General features: G+C 42.5%; 1 protein-coding gene and 1 non-coding gene across 3 annotated transcripts in view; both read right to left on the bottom strand.

Moving 5' to 3' along the window:
• Positions 1–19,362, bottom strand: part of MB21D2 (Mab-21 domain containing 2) — a 113,904-nt gene that overhangs the window by 28,612 nt on the left and 65,930 nt on the right. The window contains exon 1 of one of the 2 annotated variants that reach the window (XM_053903539.1): positions 8,108–8,291. The exons of the other annotated variant lie outside the window; for it this stretch is intronic. The gene's annotated coding sequence lies outside the window, so the exon portion shown is untranslated. Of the gene's footprint in view, positions 1–8,107; positions 8,292–19,362 lie in introns of those variants that run through there. 2 annotated transcript variants of the gene reach the window in all.
• On the bottom strand, positions 14,135–14,339 carry LOC128777495 (small nucleolar RNA SNORA73 family). Its single transcript, XR_008422742.1, has one exon. It is a non-coding gene; the product is annotated as a small nucleolar RNA SNORA73 family (small nucleolar RNA).

Genomic DNA, 19,362 nt, shown 5'->3' with positions numbered 1-19,362 from the left:
AAAGCTAGTGTCAGGGTCATGACTAGACCAACACTTCCAAATTCTTAAACCAATGCTCTGATGCCCAGGTTTAAGAGTCAAGTGCTACCAGACAGAGGTGGTGAAACGCGCTATAAGTGTAGACATAAATCCTTCACAGGACAGCCTGATCATCATACGAATGCCAACAATTGGCTGACATTTGATTTCTATAGTTTCTACTAAACAGATATGATAGAATATGATAACATAATATGTTAGATTTTTGACACATTTACAAGCTAGTATAGTATTTGTTCACAGTTAAATCTGCATTTTTATGCATATTATTTTCACACTGAATATTCTGAGCTCTGGTTTATTTATAGGTGGCCTGAACCAAGCACGTTTAAAATAAAGAAAATCAAGATTACCTGCAAAGAAATTCCACTTAGAACAGCTTAATTTTAATTAATGCCATACCAAAAACAAAAAAAAAAAATTCCAATTTGCTTTAAAAATATTGAGTAAATCAATGTCTGATAATCTCTAAAATTACTTGCAGCTGGAGAATTCCTAACTGCATCTACTCACAGCTTAACAAAATGCATTTCTCCAAGATAAATCTACTCTTCTGAGAGCTGGAGAGAAGGAAAAAGATTATTCTTGGCTGGCTTGGACTTTCGTATATCTAATTACGAATTTTGTAATTCGTATGTGTAAAAGGTTAATTTTGAAAGCCCATGCCAACCCATTTTATTCAAACTGATTTCTCGCTTTGAATAAATTAACAGATTCAAAGGATGAGAAAATATAAAAATCCTGGAAGTAATAACAAATACTTCCACGAGAAGGCTATCCCACAGATAGCCTATGGATCGATCTTTCGTCCAAAAAGACAAAAATCCTCTCTAGGCTGCTATGTTTACTAGGAATTTGTTTCTGTGGGAACTCTGTCAGTAAAAGTAGCAATGTCTTGTGCTGGCAGTATACCCAGTTTCATCAAGAGAATCCTGGACAGTAAGAATAGGGTCAGCTCACTGAGGGACTTAAATCCCAAAGGAAGAACTTAAGATTTCATCCTGTAAAACCACGGCATCCACCTTCCCCTCAGACTGCAAACTCGCTCAGTGTAAGAACAATGTTCCATGGTACTTAAGGCCCTCATTATAAAAGTTCAATGAACATTTGTTGGATTAAAGAAGAAACAATAAATTACTAATGAATGTCAGGAGGTGTAATAAGACTTCAAATAACTTGGCAAAAACTATGAGGGAAAGCTGGAGTTTGTTGTCAAAGTGGGAAAGAGTACAGTATGGGAGAAAGCTTTCTAGTCAAGGTAGTATCTTGAGTTAACCTCCAAACAAAGAAGGTGGTTTGGGGATGTGGGGTGAGTTCTAGAGCTACTTCTGCTATTAAACTATCTGAATTCTGGAAAAAAAAAATTAACTTTTCTAGTTAAAACTTTTCTAGTTTTGCTTTATGTATAAAATGAATAGAGACAACTTTTAAAAGATTTTCAACTCTAATATGATTAAAATAGCTGATGTTCATAAAGATGTGATTGAGTTTAATAAGTAGTCCACAGACTCCTTATTTAAGGAGGAAATTACAAAATAAATATGTTTATATATATAAATATATAATGTTTATTTTTGAGAAAGAGACACAGAGTGTAAGTGGGGGAAGGGCAGAGAAAGAGGGAAACACAGAACCTGAAGCAGGTTCCAGGCTCTGAGCTGTTAGCACAGAGCCCAATGCAGGGCTCGAACCCACAAACCTTAAGATCAGGCCCTGAGCTGAAGCCAGATGCTTTACCAAGTGAGCCACTCAGGTGCCCCTAAAGGAAATATTTTTAAGATTTTTGTTTAAACAAAAAATGTTTTATAACATCAGCCTTGACTGTTACCCCTTCTCCAAAAGTCATTCTTTTATCTATGTTGTGTTCCCACATCAAGCCATGCCTGTGTTTTATGACATTCCCATAAACCCCTTCTAGAAACTACATAGAGAAAAGATGCTCAAAAAGTCCTGGGAGGACACAGAAGAAAGTCCATCCAAAGACGTCCTCCCAATCTTCGCCTTCTTATTTCAGGAGCAACTTAAAATATTACTGCTCCGAATAGCTTTCCACGATGATGTCCAACTTAGGGAACTTCGTGTGTGCTTTGATACTGCTGTGTGCACCCCCAGCATGTCTCTGACCTGCTCTACTTACTCACCTGTCTCGCTATTGCAATGTAAACTCCTGAGAGAAGGGGCCCAGTGGTGCCCTGGCCTACTTTCCACTCTATTACCAGTTCTTAGCACAGTAACTGGCACCCAGTAAGCATCCCAAGTGCTTTTTGAATGAAGAAGAAGATGAATGGGAAAACAGAGGCTTGGATAAATGTGTGTGGGGGGAATGCAATTCATTTCGGGCAAATTCTCTTGCCAAGGAAGTAAAAAAATGGAGCGTGTAAGGGACCTCAGAGATCATCTGGTCCAACCCCCTCATTTTCCAGAAGCCAAGGAATCTTGGCAAACTGCCCCACGAAATAGAAAAGGAAACATGCAAAAGAGTATTAGGAAAAGCAAACATTCTCTCTAATAAATGAGGATACCAGCCTACACAATCTGCGAGTAGAACTTAAATCGTTTTAAAAAAAAATTCATGGTGCTAATTTTATTTCGCCTTTATTAGTGCCTTCAGTGAGTCCACCTATTCCCTAGCCGTGTCAAGCCTACATCATACAGGCTCAATTACTTAGTATGTAGATCAGGCAAGGTTCTCCCTTGTCTCCCTCCTGCGTTTCTCCAGCCTTTCAACGCTCATTAGCACCTCCAACAGAAGGCTGAGGAAATGAAACTCCAATTTATCAATGTCAACTGTTGAACCAGCAAATTGCATCAATCCCGCCCCCACATGGAAGTGTTTGGACAATTCTGAATCAACAAGATGTTGGCAGCTGTGTTCCTATGGTTCAGTAATTGCATTGTTTCCTACTGTGCTCTACGGGTTGTGAAATGAATTTATTAAATAACCAACACAAAGGAAATGTGGTGTGGGCTAGTGGAAACAGCTCTGGGCTGGTGTTGGGATTCTGTCTTAATAGTCTCCCACTTTGACCACCAGCCTTGACAATAGTTTTTCTGGTCCTCAGGCTCCTAAAATCACTTAAGAAGGTAATTCTACCCTGGGTAGTAGAGAAATCTAGGGTACCTAAAATATCCTGTGCTTTTCACTCCACATACAGATTTAACATTGATCATATTCTCTCTATATAGGAACCTAGTATGCTGACTTTCAGCCCACATTATGTATGGCCTTTGTGTATAAGATCCATGACACTAAATGGTACACCATGCTTGATGAATCCGTTAAGCCCAACTGGCCACTTCACACTGGAAGACAATGATTAGGAAAGGAAATTGAGCCCAGGCACATGAAGCGTATAATGGTGGAATTTAAACACCCAATTCTATGGTCTTTGGCAAGTTTGCCAATTGGTATTTTGCCAGTTGTCTTAGGTTATTAAAACTTGTTGGTGGTTTGTAAATCTAGGCCGATAACTGGCTGTGTGACGGACTGAGAAAGGTTTTCAAATGAAGATGGAAAACTTATCTGGTATGCTATTCCAGCTACAAAGGAAGAAAAACAGATAAGCTTAATAAAATCAGCCCTTTTCAGTAACTCTTAAGCCAGCCTCTAAATCTTAGAAGGCAGGCAGGGTTTGAGAGTACAGAGAATGTCTGCAGAGGGTCACCCTGCCGAGGAGCAGGTGGAAAGCCTCCCTACCTCTCTGGTTTTAGCTGGGCCCTAGATAGTGCAAAGTCTTTTGGGTTGTTGGAGTATTCTCCCTGGACAAAAAGGCTAAGGGGAGGACACGTTCTCTTCAACTGGGAGTTTGACCCTGACTCGGGGTCCAAATTTTGGCCTCAACAGTCTTCCTATTCTTTCTTAAAAAGCAAATAATAGGGGCGCCTGGGAGACTCAGTCGGTTAAGCGTCCGACTTCAGCTCAGGTCATGATCTCGCAGTCCATGAGTTCGAGCCCCGCGTCGGGCTCTGGGCTGATGGCTCGGAGCCTGGAGCCTGCTTCCCATTCTGTGTCTCCCTCTCTCTCTGCCCCTCCCCCGTTCATGCTCTGTCTCTCTCTGTCTCAAAAATAAATAAAAATGGTTAAAAAATTTTTTTTAATAAAAAAAAGCAAATAATAATTAATAATTATGCTTTCTCTCAAACTAAGAAGCAGAATTTCATTTCTTCCCAATCTCCCTACCCAATTATTTTATAAACAGGGCTCAATTAAGATCCACCATCATTTACTGAGATCTACACACAGCCCAGTGGTTCTGGCCAGGTGGTAGATCATTTGCAGGCAGATTATTTACCGTAGGCTGATCATCTCCACAAGGGGGATAAGGACTGTTAAGGTTTAGGATAATGTATGTAAAGCACATGGCCCAGTGATGAATGCCCTAGACAAGTCTATCACAGCCAGACTAGATACTGTATTTACCATTCTCTGATTTAAACCTAATAAAAACCCTGTGAGGTAGGAATTATGGTCATTATCTTACAGACAGAGAAGTTAAGTGGCTACTCAAGGACATGAAGTTAGAAAGGAAAAGATTTAGGAACTAAACTCAGGTCTGGCTTTACTCCAAATCCCACCTGCTTTCTGCAACAAGATGTTGGTGTGAATCTCTAGGATATTTTGTTCTTCCTGGAGTGACTGGGCAGCAATGTCCTATAAGGCATGATTCCAGATAAATTAACTTCCTGTTTTGTCTGTTCTCCCTCTTTCCCAAAAAAAAAGTGGAATGGAATATGTATATAGAGGCTTATTCCTGGAGTTTTACACTCTCGGATGCTGGCTACATACAAATTTACTCTTTTTTTCTAATTACTCTTTCCAAACTGCAGGTCGACAGCCTGAAGAGCAGTGCAGTAGAGGTCGAGTTTTGAAAAGTCACCCCTGATGCCACACTGAGAGCTGGGGATGAACACTCCTGGCCTAGCTACAATGTGCTGTGGTCTAAGACAGGAGGCCAAAGTTCCAGCTCACTTCTGCCTCAGGACTGGGGGCCGACAAACCTGTATTCTCAATTCACATCTGCTGGAGCAAGTCATTTCCTCATCTGGGACAAGTTTCCTCATCTGGAAAATGGTGGGTTTGGGCTGGCCGATATATTTCTTAAAGTCATGTTTCCTGAGGTATAACTTATAGACAATAAAATTCATCCCTCTGAAAGATACAGTTTGATGAGTTAGACAAAGGTCTACAGTTTTATAACTATAGCCACAATTAAGACACAGAAGATTTCCACCACCCCCCAGAATTTCCTCATGCCCCTTTGTAGTCAAGCCCATTCCTAAACCCGGGGCATTTCTGACCTGATTTCTGTCCCTATAGTTTTGTCATTTCCTGTCTGGCACATACATGACAAAGAATGTAGCCTTCCATGGCTGTCTTTCACTTAGCCTGACACTTTTTTAACATTCATCCATGTCGTTGAATTCATCAAATCAATAGCTTGCTCCTCTCATGGCATCCCTTTCATGGACAGGACATTTTGTTTATCCACTCAACAGCTGACACACAGTTGGGTTGTTTCTAGTTTTTTGCTAACATGAATAAAACTTGCAAACATCTGTGTCCAGGCCTTTGTGTGGACATACTTTCCTTTTCTCTCACATAAATACTCAGGAGCGTGACAGCTGTGCTATTTGTTAAGTGTATGTGTTTATCTTTCTTATAAAGTGTCACACTGTTTTCCAAAGTGGCTGTACCATGTTGCATTCCCACCAGCCATGTGTGGACTGGTTGGTTTTTAACAGATAGCTCTAGATAATGACTGAGATTTCTATCTATGTCCCATTAATGTGTGGACTCTTCTTCTCATGAAATGCATCTCAGTGCTCCCCCACAGCACCAAGGACAGATGCCAAGTATGTATGTGAACTCAGTGTTGAGAGCCCTTCCAGCTTCAGTAGTCTATCATTCTGTTGCCTTCCCTAGACATCTTATTCTGCAATGGTGGGCACCAAGTAGCAGCTTTAGGCTGAAACCAGGTTGAGACAGACTGCAAAACTACTACTGACTAGCTATATAAGCATATCTCACAGGCTTGGCTTCCTCTTCTGCAAACTGGGAGCAATGATTACCTTCCTCTCAGGTTGTTGGAAGCTTAATGGTGTACGTGCTTCGCATACAGTAAGTGCTGAGTAAACAGCAGTTTTCAGCTTCTACAGTTACAGACTGGCATGGCGGATAAGGAAGTGGTAGGTGATAAACTTGAACCCCTTCCCAAGGTCCCCGGCAACCACTAGAATGTGAAAATGGAGGCCCCTGTGTTCCATCACAAGGCTCAAGGTCACTCTTACCTGTTAGGATGGTTTATTCACTCCTCTATTCATTTATAATATATGCATGTGTGTGTGATATTACATAGAGAGATGAACAAAAATGACACAGCCCCTCTCTTGCTGAGCTTACAGTCTAATATGCTCCTCTTAAGTGATGTGTAGAAAGACACAAGGCAGAAAGTTTGCCGTGGGCAAGAAGAAAGGCAGAGGGCCAGCATTCTAGATCACAGCAAAGTAGCTTAAAGTAGGAGCACTTAGGGGACTTCACCTCTGATTTTCATCTTGTTCGGGGAAATAAATTGTGAGTCTAGAGTTTTCCTGAGTGCTAGCTGATGTGTGTGTATGTAAGAGGGAGAAGGGAGAGAGGAGAGGGGAGAGGGGAGAGGCAAAAAAGGAGGATGAACAATCTACCAATGGGCATCTGAGCTCTGAATAATGCATTGACACGTTTCATTTTAAGCACTGTTTGTGTTCCATCCCACACCCCCCAACCCCCCTCGAGCTAATTACCTCGCCATTTTGAGCACCCAGCTGTTGCTGTCTGAAACCTGACCTTCACTGTGAAGAAGCTCACAGCTGCAGTGAGCTGCCTACCTAATAATTCAGGGGTTCTTATCGGCTTCATACCTCTCCTTTCCTCAACCAGCATGGTGAAACAGGCTGGTTTCCCTAGTTCCTTCTCCCCAAACCATCTGTCTCTCTGCCAAAATGAGAGGAGGAGGGCCAGAAGCAAGGGGATTATACGGGAGCCAGTCAGAATGCAGGATCTCAGGCTGCGTTAAGACCTACTGGATCAGGGTTTGTGTTTTAACAGGAGACCCAGAAAATTTGTAGGCACATTAAAATTTTACAGGTGCCAGAATGGGGCATAAATCCCAAAGAGTTTTCATCCATTCAATTTGAGAACCTGACCTAAGAATACGAGAGGGCCAAGCTGATCAGGCAGGACAGAGTGATATTGGAAAAGCAGTGTGGTGTGAAGGAAACAGCCAGCCCCCACGGAGCCTCCCTTCCTGATATCCGTGCCCTTGTGTACTCCCTTTGAACAGAGTCAGGTCTGTGTGGCAAACTGCATGTGTAAGAGTGACATTATGCAACTTTGGAAGTGAGGTCATAAAAGGCATTTAACATTTTCCTGCCTTGGTCCTTTGGATCACTTACTCTGGGGGAAGCTAGTCACCATGGTGTGGGCACCTGGAAGAACTTGTGGAGAGGCCCACGTGGAAATGAACTGAGGCTTCCCCCACCCCCCCCCATGTCAGCACCAACTGGCCAACCAAGTGAGTGAGCCAGCCTGTAAGTGGAACCTCCAGCCCCAGTCAAGGTTGCAGATGACTGTACAACCAATGTCAAATCTGCACTTTCATGAGAGGCCCTAAGCCAGAAGACCCCAGCCAAGCCAATCCTACATGCCTGGCCCCAAGGAGCTGTGTGAGATCATCCATGTCCGATGCTGCTTTAAGCCACTAAGTTTGGGGATAATTGGTTACTCAGGCATACATAATTACTGCAAGGATAGAGAGTGGGGTCTGACACTGGGCTCCCCCAACTGGCAGTGGATTTCCTCGGTCACCTCACCCTCTCGGTGTCTCTGATGCCTCATCTGTAAAAGGAACAGCTACAGATTATCTGATCTCTGACACCTTTGAGTATAAAGTTGACACTACGATTTTATATATCACTAAGACAAAGCGTCACCAAATTCATACCCGGTCGATTCTAAAATGCAGACTAATTTTAGAGATGTAGAACTGTGGGGAAACATGCATCTTAAAAAGGACGAAATACAGTGTTATACTTGCTCTGCCCACCACGTGGACACGTTAGAAGGATGGATGGTGTAACAGATGAGAAGGCGCCCAGAGGGAACTCACGGACAGCATCCCGAAGCACCACGGCTTGAGAAAGGGAAATGACATTATGGTTCCAGACCAGCTAATTAAACTGGCTTCATCACCTCACTTGCCTCAGGCTCCTATCACAATTTATGCTCAAAATGACTGTTACAAAGCCCAACTGAGAGGAAAAAACCATCAAGGAAAACCATTTATGGCAGTGCTCCCTAAACTTGCTTGAGCGTTAAGAAATCACCTGGTATATTTGTTAAATATACACCCAGGCCCCTTGCTACAGACTTTGATTCAGCAAATCTGGAGCAGGCATTGGATCTATATTTTAACAAGGGCCCCAGGCCGTTCTCAGGAACACACAGGTTTTAAAACATTGAAACACAGTAATACCCATCCACTTACTGGTATTTTTCCTTGTATTGAATCATAATAGAAAACTACAAACCTGGACTGCCTTAGCTATGTCCCCAAATAAAAAAAAAAACAAAAACACAATGCCTTCAACCCAGTATAAGATTTTACTGAAGGTCAATGTAAAAAAGCTGTCTCATCAAGGAGAGTTTGCCATTGGCTGGGAAGCTTATGGAAGCTATGGAAAATACTATTCTTCAATATTTACAGTATGAAAATCAGCATAATAAATATACTAAAGACTGTATCTCCTGACAGGCTGACCTGTTTCCTTTTTTATCAGTCAATGCAAGTTGCTAGGCAACCATTTTTCCCTTTTTTGCTTAGACTGCCAGGAATCTTTCACCTAAAATTCATGCCCCAAAACAATAACAATATTAACAATAGTTACATACCTTGATCAAAAAAATTAAACAAACAGAAAAAAAAAAAACCAAAACGGAACTTCTTGTGACGTTTGGCTTTGTCCTGTATTGTAGTGGTCATCATGTTACACTCAGGTCTTTTTTTGAGAACTTCCAGTCCTTTTGGAAGGTAGGATTTTATTTTATTTTATTTTTAAAGTTTATTTATTTAAGGGGGGCGGGGGAGTGGGCAGAGAGAGAGGGGGAAGATCCCAACCAGGTTATATGCTGTCAGCACAGAGCCTAACACGGGGCTGGAACCCATGAACCGTGAGATCATAACCTGAGTTGAAATCAAGAGTTGGATGCTTAACCGAATGAGCCACTCAGGTGCCCCGGAAGGGAACAAATTTTAAAATCAATACTGTCAGTTTTGTTTTTTTTTTCTGTTTCTCATCACATTTAGACTAAGCAACCACAACTCAATATCCAGCAACACTTCAAGTTGCGAGGGTTTTCTCCTCTCATGCCAGTCTCTTGGCCAGCTTTTAAAACACCGCAGGAATGCTAACTGTATCCTGGCAAGGAGACTCTGTTCAAGCCAAATATTTAAGAGAATAAACAGAAAATAATTTTAGAGCATCTCTAAAAAAGTCGTCTTGTCTTTCTCTGGTGGATAACAGAATATTCTGACAATCTGACCCAACTAGGGAAGCATATAAAGCCATTAAGATCCTTCCCTACAAAAACGAAATGAAACAAAACCCCCCCCAAAACCAAAATGAAAACAAAGAAAACCCTGCACTTCATTTTTAAACATCTTACTTGTGTGCCTTCAGTTTTGCAACAGAAATTCATCCTTGACCTGAACTTCCAAATATCCCACAAACAATAATTAAGTCGCTCGAACCCTGCTGTGTAAAGGGCATTTTCTGACAGATGGGAAACCAAGCCAGAGCACAGGAAAAATTTGCACTCTTCCCCAGCCTCATGCAGTAAGGAGATTAGAGGCAAGCATTTCCATAACCATCCCTGGAAACTGGGGTGCACATAAAATCTCAAAAGGGCATGCCTGCATCATCAGCACTTTAGAGTACTGTTACACATTATTGTCCCAGTGAAGATGTCCAGTCTCCAAGAATCGTTTCCTACCTTGCTGACTGCCCAGGCTGACTTCCCCGTTTTCTGCTGAAAGGTCTTTTTCTCTGTGAAGTCTTCCAGACTGCCATCCTCCTCCCACCGGGGCTAATCCCACGGTCATCCGTCTTCCCGTGACACCCACAACACAACACCACAATCGGCTGTCTCCTCTGTTGGTCTCTGCTGCTGGATCCAGCTGCTTGAGGTCAATGATCCCAGTTAATTCACCTTTGAATCGCAGGACCAATCAGATTACCCGGTACACAGTAGGTGCTTGGGCAATCTGTGTGAATGAAAGAATCTAGTTCAGGGACTCTGGGGTAACCTCAGATTCTCTCATTCATGCAAATAAAGGCAAGAGGCCTAAAGAAGTGAGGTGATTTTTCCCAAAGTCACACCAGAAAAGGAAAGAGGACACACAAAAACCCAAAATCTTTCCTTGCCAACCTGTTGTTTTCCATTATGCCTCCTTCAGGTACATGCCCTTCCCTCTGTGTGACCCTGGTCTCCTGTCACCACAGCTCAGGCCTTCTGGCTTAGCCTCCCCCTCCCCCACCATTTCTCAGCCCAGAATGAGGTTCCCAGGGACGCCTTCCAGCCTGGGGCAGGCTCCTTGCTTATCTGCTTCTGAATCTCCCAGAATCACGTTCATTTCTTTTGGAAAGTGTAGCCCAACTTGCAGTTTTCCTTTCAAATGTGAAATTATTTTATGAAGGCCTATCTTTCTCACTACAATAACAGGGCATGTCTTTGTTGTTGTTGTTCACTGCTCGGTCGCTAGGGGCTAGCACAGGATGCCTCACTAAAATATTTGTTGAATGAATAAATCATTTTGGAACTCTCTGAAAATAGGCAGTGGGTCTGTGGTGCAAATATTCTGTCTCATGAACAGCAGACATACAATAAAAGGGTCAGATCATTCTGGCACAATATTAAAAAATATCTCTATTTTTACACTCAGATAATTCACTTTATAAATAAGAAGTAGCCAGTCCTTAAACACAGATGTCCCTGTTTCAGATTCTGGGAAAAGCTGGCAGCCTTTCTCTCAGTAGGCTAACGAGGGTACATGCTAGATATTTTATCATGGGAGTAAGACAAATGGGGACCACCAATATGATGCTCCCAGAATTTCTTTCCCAGGACAAATTGAGATGTCTGTTGAATTATGTAAACCATTGTTTTCTATCACAGGTAGAGATACCTGACAGGATTATTCTTATTTGATATACCCATGATCTTCAAAAAATTTCTTTTTAAAAAAAATTTTTTTAATGTTTATTTTTGTGAGAGAGAGAAAAAGATGAGTGGAAGGGGCAGAGAGAGAGGCAGACACAGAATCCGAAGCAGGCTCCAGGCTCTGAGCTGTCAGCACAGAGCCCAACGCAGGGCTCGAGCTCACAAGCTGTGAGATTGAGATCTGAGCAGAAGTCAGACGCTCAACTGACTGAGCCACCCAGGCGCCCCTAAAAAATTTCTTGAAAGTATACAACCAATATTTGCAAATTTTATTCCACTTAACCCAGAGAAAGTGCCAGGTCACATCTCTGAATCTCAAGCCACTTATGGACTCCAGAAAAGAAATGATAGCAATTGGATGTAATTTCTTAGTACATTTCAACAGTCTGTTGGTTTCTAAAAGTTTTAGACACCAAAAATTGTTTCTAGTCCTAACTCTGGAATTAAACTAAAGAGCTAAATGGATCACTTTTATTATTGTTTCTGGCTATTTTTCACCTGTTTAACTATAAAGAAAAACTCTGCCAATTTATAGATATACTACCCTTGATCCTATAACTCATAGTGAGAAAACTGCCCTCCTTTGGGAGAGCAAGAAGAAAGTGTTGAAAAAGCCCTCTCCCTCGACAAAAAGCTTTTGATTACAGAACGTCACTATTTTGGGAATGTTCTTAGCACATCCCGGTGAAGTACCATCATATCCTCTCCTCCTTGGAGCTTGGAAAAATGTCATACCACTCCTAAGTTGGGGTGTCTCAGAGGTGTTGGAGTGAGGCAACACTGAGGTCAGAAACTATGGTTATATACTCTGATTTGTCTTTGAGCAGATGTAATTGAGTTGTAAATCAAGACCTAATTATAAACATAGTGCAGGGGCGCCTGGGTGGCTCAGTCGGTTAAGCGTCCGACTTCGGCTCAGGTCACGATCTCACTGTTCGTGAGTTCAAGCCCCGCGTCGGGCTCTGTGCTGACTGCTCAGAGCCTGGAGCCTGTTTCAGATTCTGTGTCTCCCTCTCTCTCTGACCCTCCCCCGTTCATGCTCTGTCTCTCCCTGTCTCATAAATAAAACGTTAAAAAAAAAAAAATTAATTAAACATAGTGCAACACCTCTCTAGCCCTCCACTTCTTTTAATATTAAATAGGGGCATTATTTGAAGATCTCCTTTATTGCTAGCATTCTGTGACTTTAACTTTGACTCTACTGAACTCCAGAGATAATCTCAGAACTTTTCTCTGGAAAAGTGGGGAAACGACCAGATGCCTCAAGGGGGCTGATTCTATCTGTTCTACCTCTGCTATAGATACCCAACACTGCCCCACATCTACCCCCAGCCAGTGCTTCACAATGGATCTCTAATAATTGTGAAGGTAATCTGGATGCTTGTTATGGGCTGAATTGTATTCCCCCCAATTCGCTGTTTTGAAGCTCTAACCCCCAGTATCTCCGAATGGGACTATATTTAAAGATGGGGACTTTAAAGAAATGATTAAGTTAAAATGACACCATTGGGGTAGGTCCTAATCCAATTTGTCTTGTGTCCTTATAAGAAGAGGAAATGGGTGGGGCACCTGGGTGGCTCAGTCACTTGGGTGTCCAACTCTTAGTTTCTGCTCAAGTCATGATCTCAAGGTTGGTGAGTTCAAGCCCTACCCATATCGGGCTCTGAACTAACAGTGCCTCCCGTGTGCCCTCTCTCTCAAAAATAAATAAATAAACAGTTAAAAAAAAAAAGAGGAAGAAATTGGACAAAGAGACATTAGGAACTCATGTACAGAGAGGAAAGGCCATGTGAGGATACAGTGAGAAGAAAGGCATCTGCAAGACAGGGAGAGAGGTCTCAGGAGAAACTAAACCTGCTGACACCTTGATCTCGGATTCCCAGCCTCCAATACTGTGAGGAAATAAATCTGTTGTTGAAGCCACCCAGTCTGTGATATTTCATTAGAGCACCCCTAGTCAACTAATACAGTGCTGATTGATTCACTGCTTTAGATAACAACTTGGATCACAGATGTGTCTACATCTCTCCTTTGTCTAATGGGAAGACTTGAGTTCTAAAGCAGGAAAGTGACTTTTCCAAGGTCACATACTTGCGTGGTACCAGAAGAGACTTTAGATCAAAGCTCATGGGGGAAATAGGAACACTCAACACCCACCCCCAACCCCCAGACTTTTTCTCTTTAAAAAAATGCAGATCACAGGGGTGTCTGGGTGGCTGAGCATTCAACTTTGGCTCAGGTCATGTCTCGTGGCTCACAAGTTCGGGCCCTGTATCAGGGCTCTGTGCTGACAGCTCAGAGCCTGGAGCCTGCTTCAGGTCTATGTCTCCCCCTCTCTCTGCCTCTCCCCCACTTGGACACTGTCTCCTTCTCTCTCAAAAATAAAATAAAACATTAAAAAAAATTTTAAAAATGCAGATCAGGGGAGCCTGGATGGCTCAGTCGGTTGAACGTCCGACATCAGCTGAGGTCATGATCTCGCCATTCCCGAGTTTGAGCCCTGCGTTGGGCTCTGTGCAGACAGCTCAGAGCCTACAGCCTGTTTCAAATTCTATGTCTTCCTCTCACTCTCTCTCTCTCTCTCTCTCTCTCTGCCCCTCCTCGACTCACGCTCTCTCTCAAAAACGAATAAAAAAACAAACAAAACAAAAAAAATGCAGATCATACAACAAACATTGACACTTGGCAGAGACATCCAGATGGTATACATCACAGAAGTTATACCCAGTATTTAGTCACGATGCCTGAAGAACTAATTTTATTTGTTTCTTTTGTTTGTTCTTTTTTTGAGGATCAGAGTCCTATTTAGGAGCTTACTAAAAATTTACCTTTCCATATGCTAGATGTTGTCTGTGTGATTTACCTCCTCGGTCATCGTACACGGATCACCAAGAAGCTGTAAGAATATACAGGTGCAGACTCAAGGTCCAGCTCTATCACCACCATTGTGGAAAAGCACTGTACATCACAGGATAGAGCCCCAGGCTCCTCTGTGGCACCTGGACAGTGCCCAGGGACAGTGACCTCCCAGGAGTATCCACGTTGGATGAAGAAGTGATTTTTTGTTAGGATTAGAATATTTCACCGAAGAACTAACAACACGTTTTTAAAATACGCTCTGCTTGTGCCAGAACTCTGTCAGCACCTACTGAGCGGAGTGTGGGACTGGGACTTCTTCCTTCATTTTAGAAGGCCAACAAGTGTCCCCCAGAGTGCTCTCCATAGCTATCAATTCTCCTCTGTGCTCCTTCCTTTCCCAAAGGAGCCTCCTGAGATCTGTATACATGGGGAGACACTTAAACAGAAACATGCCTAATTTTGAGACTAATACCAGGCAGTAGACTCAACATTTGCATTGGAACCTCTCTTCTCTGTTCTTGGTCCCACGTGATGCCTGAACAGAACAGCCCTGGTCTGACGTGGGCTCCATGCCAAACACAAAATGGGGCTTGCAGGGGGCATCGAGCTGCAGATCTGACAACAGTTTTTCATTCCAAGGCATGCTCCCCTATCATGGAAGACGTTAAGATGAGGCCCTACAAGAGAACTAAACCAAATTAAATCTTCACGATCAGAACTGAAATAAGGGGAAAGTGTTCTAGTTCAGTGGTTCCCAAACAGTACTCCTTGGACAAGCTCAGGCTGTCTGCATCTGAATCATCTCAAAGGGGTTTTTGGAAATGGAAATTCCAAAACCCCGTCCTTAGACTGTTCCATTTCATGGGCCTGTGTGGGGCCTTCGATCGTGGGTTTTTAAATGATCCCCCGGTATTATATCATTTGGAAAACACTCAAAACTGCTGTAGATTTTCTCAGAGTTGAAAGAAAACAACAGAGAAATAGCTGGTGTCTATAAATCACAGTTTGTATCATTGAGTCAGTAACATCAACGACGTGAAGCATAGGCCCGGAGCTCTTTGGGGTTCGTAACCTTTCATTTCTATATTACTTTGTGTGTTATTACATAACACAACACCCAGAACTTAAAACAAGCATTTCTTATCTTTCAGTTTCTGTAAGGTAGGAGTTCAGGCATGGTGGGGCTGGGTATTTCTAATGCAGGGTCTTTGGTGAGGCAGCTGTTAAGTAATTAACTGAAGGCTTGACTGGGGTTAAATAATCCATTTCCAAATTCTTGACCAGAGGCCTCAGTTTCTCACCACATGGGCCTCTCCATAGGACATCCTAAATGTCCTCATAACAGGGCAGCTAACTTCCCTTGGTGCGAGTGATCCAGTAGAGAGAGCAAGGAGGAAGCCATGGTGCCTTTTATATCTAGTCTCTAAAGACACACATTGTCATCTTTACTTTTTTCTACTTGTTAGAAATGGGTCACTAAGGCCAGCCCACATCCAAGGAGAATAGGCTCCATCTTCTGAAGGGAATGTCAAAGATTCTGTGGGCATATTTTCAACTACCATGATTTCCAGTGTCTGTCAATGTCTGTCATATTCTGAGAATGGAATGGAAACTAGAAACACAAAAGCGTCTACGGTCTTGACCTCATGAAATATGGGAGCAGGAATGAAAGAAAGAAGCAATAATAGAACCAAAAATATATGATTCCCCTTTTATGAAGTCAAGCTAGTGAACGCGCAGTTAAGTTAGGGACAGAGGCAGGGAAGTGTACTAAATTAGAAGTCAAAAAGGCTTGGGTTCTTGGGCGATAAAAAAAGCGTTGGGTTTGAAATTCTGCTTTCCCAGTTTGAGCTAGTTACACCATTTAGTCACTGAGCTACTACTACCCTCTCTCTTTACAAAATGAACAGGACTTACTTCTTCATGGTGGTAAAGGAGTGGACTTGGGGGCAGGGATGTTGTGAAGTCAAAGACAGAACCCATGCAGTACTGGGCAAATAGCTAATGGCTTTACATACTAATAACGATGATTGTCACCATGTTTGTTGTAAGTGAGGGTATACGTATCAGAGGGTAATGAGGTCAGCATGCCAGGTCGCTTAATTCCTTTTGCATATATTCTCTCTGGATTTGTGTACTTTCCCTCCAGGGGCAAAGCAACCCTTGGGTGCTAAGGAAATCCTTTCAAAAGGGACACTCCTCTTCCTGCTCCAAACTGTGTTTTCTTTCTGGTGTCGGGTCTTACCTGCGGCATTCCTAGGAATTATGTCTGGGTAGGCCCTGTAAAATGTACCTAAACTGACCAAAGCCACCTGACCAGGTAACTTCTCTCAAGGACTAATAATTGCTCCCCTGAAGTTTTAAATGCCCATTCATATTGGCAGGGGTGAGAGGAAGGAACTGCACATAAATATGGACGTTTCTGGAAATATTTTGTGCTTGCAGGTATGTCTCCACATGAATATTTAAGTATTATTTGCATATAGACATATGCGGACATGGAAACAAAATAGTGAGAGAGAATACTACCGTCATCAGAATGGGAACTTCCTCAGAGCTCCAGAGAAAAGAATTTGACTCAGAGTACAGCTGCTCAATATAATGTCAATCTGGGGCACCTCGGTGGCTCAGTTGGTTGAGCGTCCAACTTTGGCTCAGGTCATGATCTCATGGTTCACGAGTTCAAGCCCCACGTCAGGCTCTCCTGTCAGCACGAACCTGCTTCAGATCCTCTGTCATGCCCCCCTCTCTCTGCACCACCCCACTCGTGCTCTCTCTCTCTCTCAAAAATAAATAAACATTTGGGGCACCTGGGTGGCTCAGTCAGTTAAGTGGCAGACTTCAGCTCAAGTCATGATCTCACGGTTCACGAGTTCAAGCCCTGAGTCGGGCCTTGTGCTGACAGCTCAGAGCCTGGAGCCTGCTTCGGATTCTGTGCCTCCCTCTCTCTCTCTGTCCCTCCCCCGCTCAAGCTCTGTCTCTCTCTGTCTCAAAAATAAATAAACATTAAAAAAAATTAAAAATAAATGAATAAAAATTTAAAAAAAGAGAGAGAGAATGTCAATCTATGCAGAAAACAACTTATAACCACCTCAGAGTATGAAAGTGTCTAAGAAATCTCATTCCCAATTCTTTTTCAAATCCCTTTCTCATCCTCTCCTTCTCCCCAGTGTTTTTGGACTCTTTGAAGAGATCCAAGAAATTCCGCAATTTTGGGAAAATGCACTGTGGCGAGACATGTAATATTAAACCACCCTATGACAGTGACGGGGAAAAAAAATAAAAAATGAAAAAATACCCATGTAGAGATAAGAAAAGAGCTTGAAAAACCAGTACTCAAAACTTTTCCAGGCTTAAGGGGTGGAGGACATACCTAAATCAAGAATAAAAAAAAAAAAAAAAAGTATCTTCAGCCAGTAAGTCAAAAACCCAAAGGACCATTACTAGAATAAGTCTAAATGCCCCCTGCAGACATAAAAGATGATCATGAGAGGGAACACAAAGCTCGAGGTGTTCAAGTTTTAGAAAGCCACCTGTCGTGTTCCCCTTTTTGCAGAGAATAAAGGAAGAATGACTGAAATTAGAAACACTTGTACTCATTCCACATTTTGAAAGCCAACTATGGGGGCCAGAGTTTTGTTCAAAATGAAAAAGAAAATCAAAGCTCCTTTAATTCCACCACCATAACTCTGTGTTCGAAGGTACAGCAAGGACTTTCCTTTTCCTTTTTTTCCCTTTTTTTCTTTTCTTTCCTTCCCTTTCCTCCCCCCCACCACCACACCAGGCTCCCTGTGGACGGAGTCATGGAATCTAGGACGATTTATCAGGAGATATTCCAATTTAAATTATGACTTAATCCCACAAAACCCAGAAGACCAAGAGTCTGTTCTCATTTTGTCTGAAACACATGAGCAAGGTTTTGTGCTAGGCAGTGTCTTGTGTGTCTTGCGGTAGAAGGTAACAGGCAAGACTTCCTGGGATGACCACACAAGAAAAACCTGCTGAAACGTGACACTTGTATGGGCCTCTGAAGCTCCCTTGTTCGGTAGAACAGGCAGATAAATCAGGGGCTTCACTTAAACCATTGCTGAACAGATGAAATCCCAGAAGATGAAATTTCCATTGGTTGGGACAATCTCTTAGAAACTTTTCCCATCTTGGAATTGCTTTATACAAATACTTCCCTGTACCGCTGGCTGCTCCCAAGTTGTTCCTCTAAATTATCGCCAAAGCTGATAGACAGGATGCGGGTTGTAGCAAATATTTTACAGAAGTCATAATCGGCAAATCATGTGTAAAATGAAAAACAAAACAAAACAAAAAACACCAAAGTTTTAGATCAGAAAAGACCTGGGAATGAATTCACAAATTCTGTCATATAGTAGCTGATTGACTTAGATAACTAATACCTCTGGACCTTAGTTTCCTGCATCTGTTTTAATTAATTAGTTTTTAAAAAGCCCAACAGATTATTGTGAAGACGAACTAAGCAGCTCTGTGAAAAGCACTTTGAATGAAGTATGGGAGCAACAGCAGTGAATGAGACCAGTCTCTGATCTCTAATCATCCCTGGGACTAGCTGGAAAAACAACATATACATGCAAAAAGACAGGGCAGGGGCGGTAATCAAAACCCAATGTGGCCCCCAATGACCTCACTTTCTGTTAGTCACATCTTCGAGCGGTCATCTTCCACAATGTACCACGGTTGGTCAATGGGCCCAACAGAAGTGATGGGTTTTACTTCCAGGATTAGGTTACAAAAGGCACTGCAGCTGCCATCTTTGTTTGTCTTTCTGATCACTCACTTTGGATAAGCCAGCTGCCATGTCATTGAGCAGTCCTATGGAGAGGACTGAGTAGAGAAGGTCTGGGGTCTCTTGCCAAGAGCCCCATGAGTGAGCCTAGAAGTGGATCCTCCACCCCAGTCAAAACTTCAGATGGCTGCAGTTCTGACTGACAGCCAGACTACAACCTCAGGAAAAATCCTGAACCACAACCACCCACCTAAGCCACTTACGGATTCTTGACCTTCAGAAACTGTGGGAGACAATATATGTTTATTGTTTTACATTGTACAGTAATCTGTTACACGGCACTAAATAACCAATACATTCGGCCACACTAAGAGCTGCAAGGTTTGGTAGAAGAAATCCCTGAAACCTGGGAGTTCTTAGTCACACAAGTAGGTTTTGAAGGGAGGATGAGTTT

Source organism: Panthera pardus, unplaced genomic scaffold, assembly GCF_024362965.1.
Source record: "Panthera pardus isolate Hobbes unplaced genomic scaffold, ASM2436296v1 HiC_scaffold_16, whole genome shotgun sequence".
In the NCBI taxonomy this organism is placed as follows: domain Eukaryota; kingdom Metazoa; phylum Chordata; class Mammalia; order Carnivora; family Felidae; genus Panthera; species Panthera pardus.
Note: the sequence above shows the minus strand (reverse complement) of the source record. Positions and strands in the feature narration are given on the sequence as shown.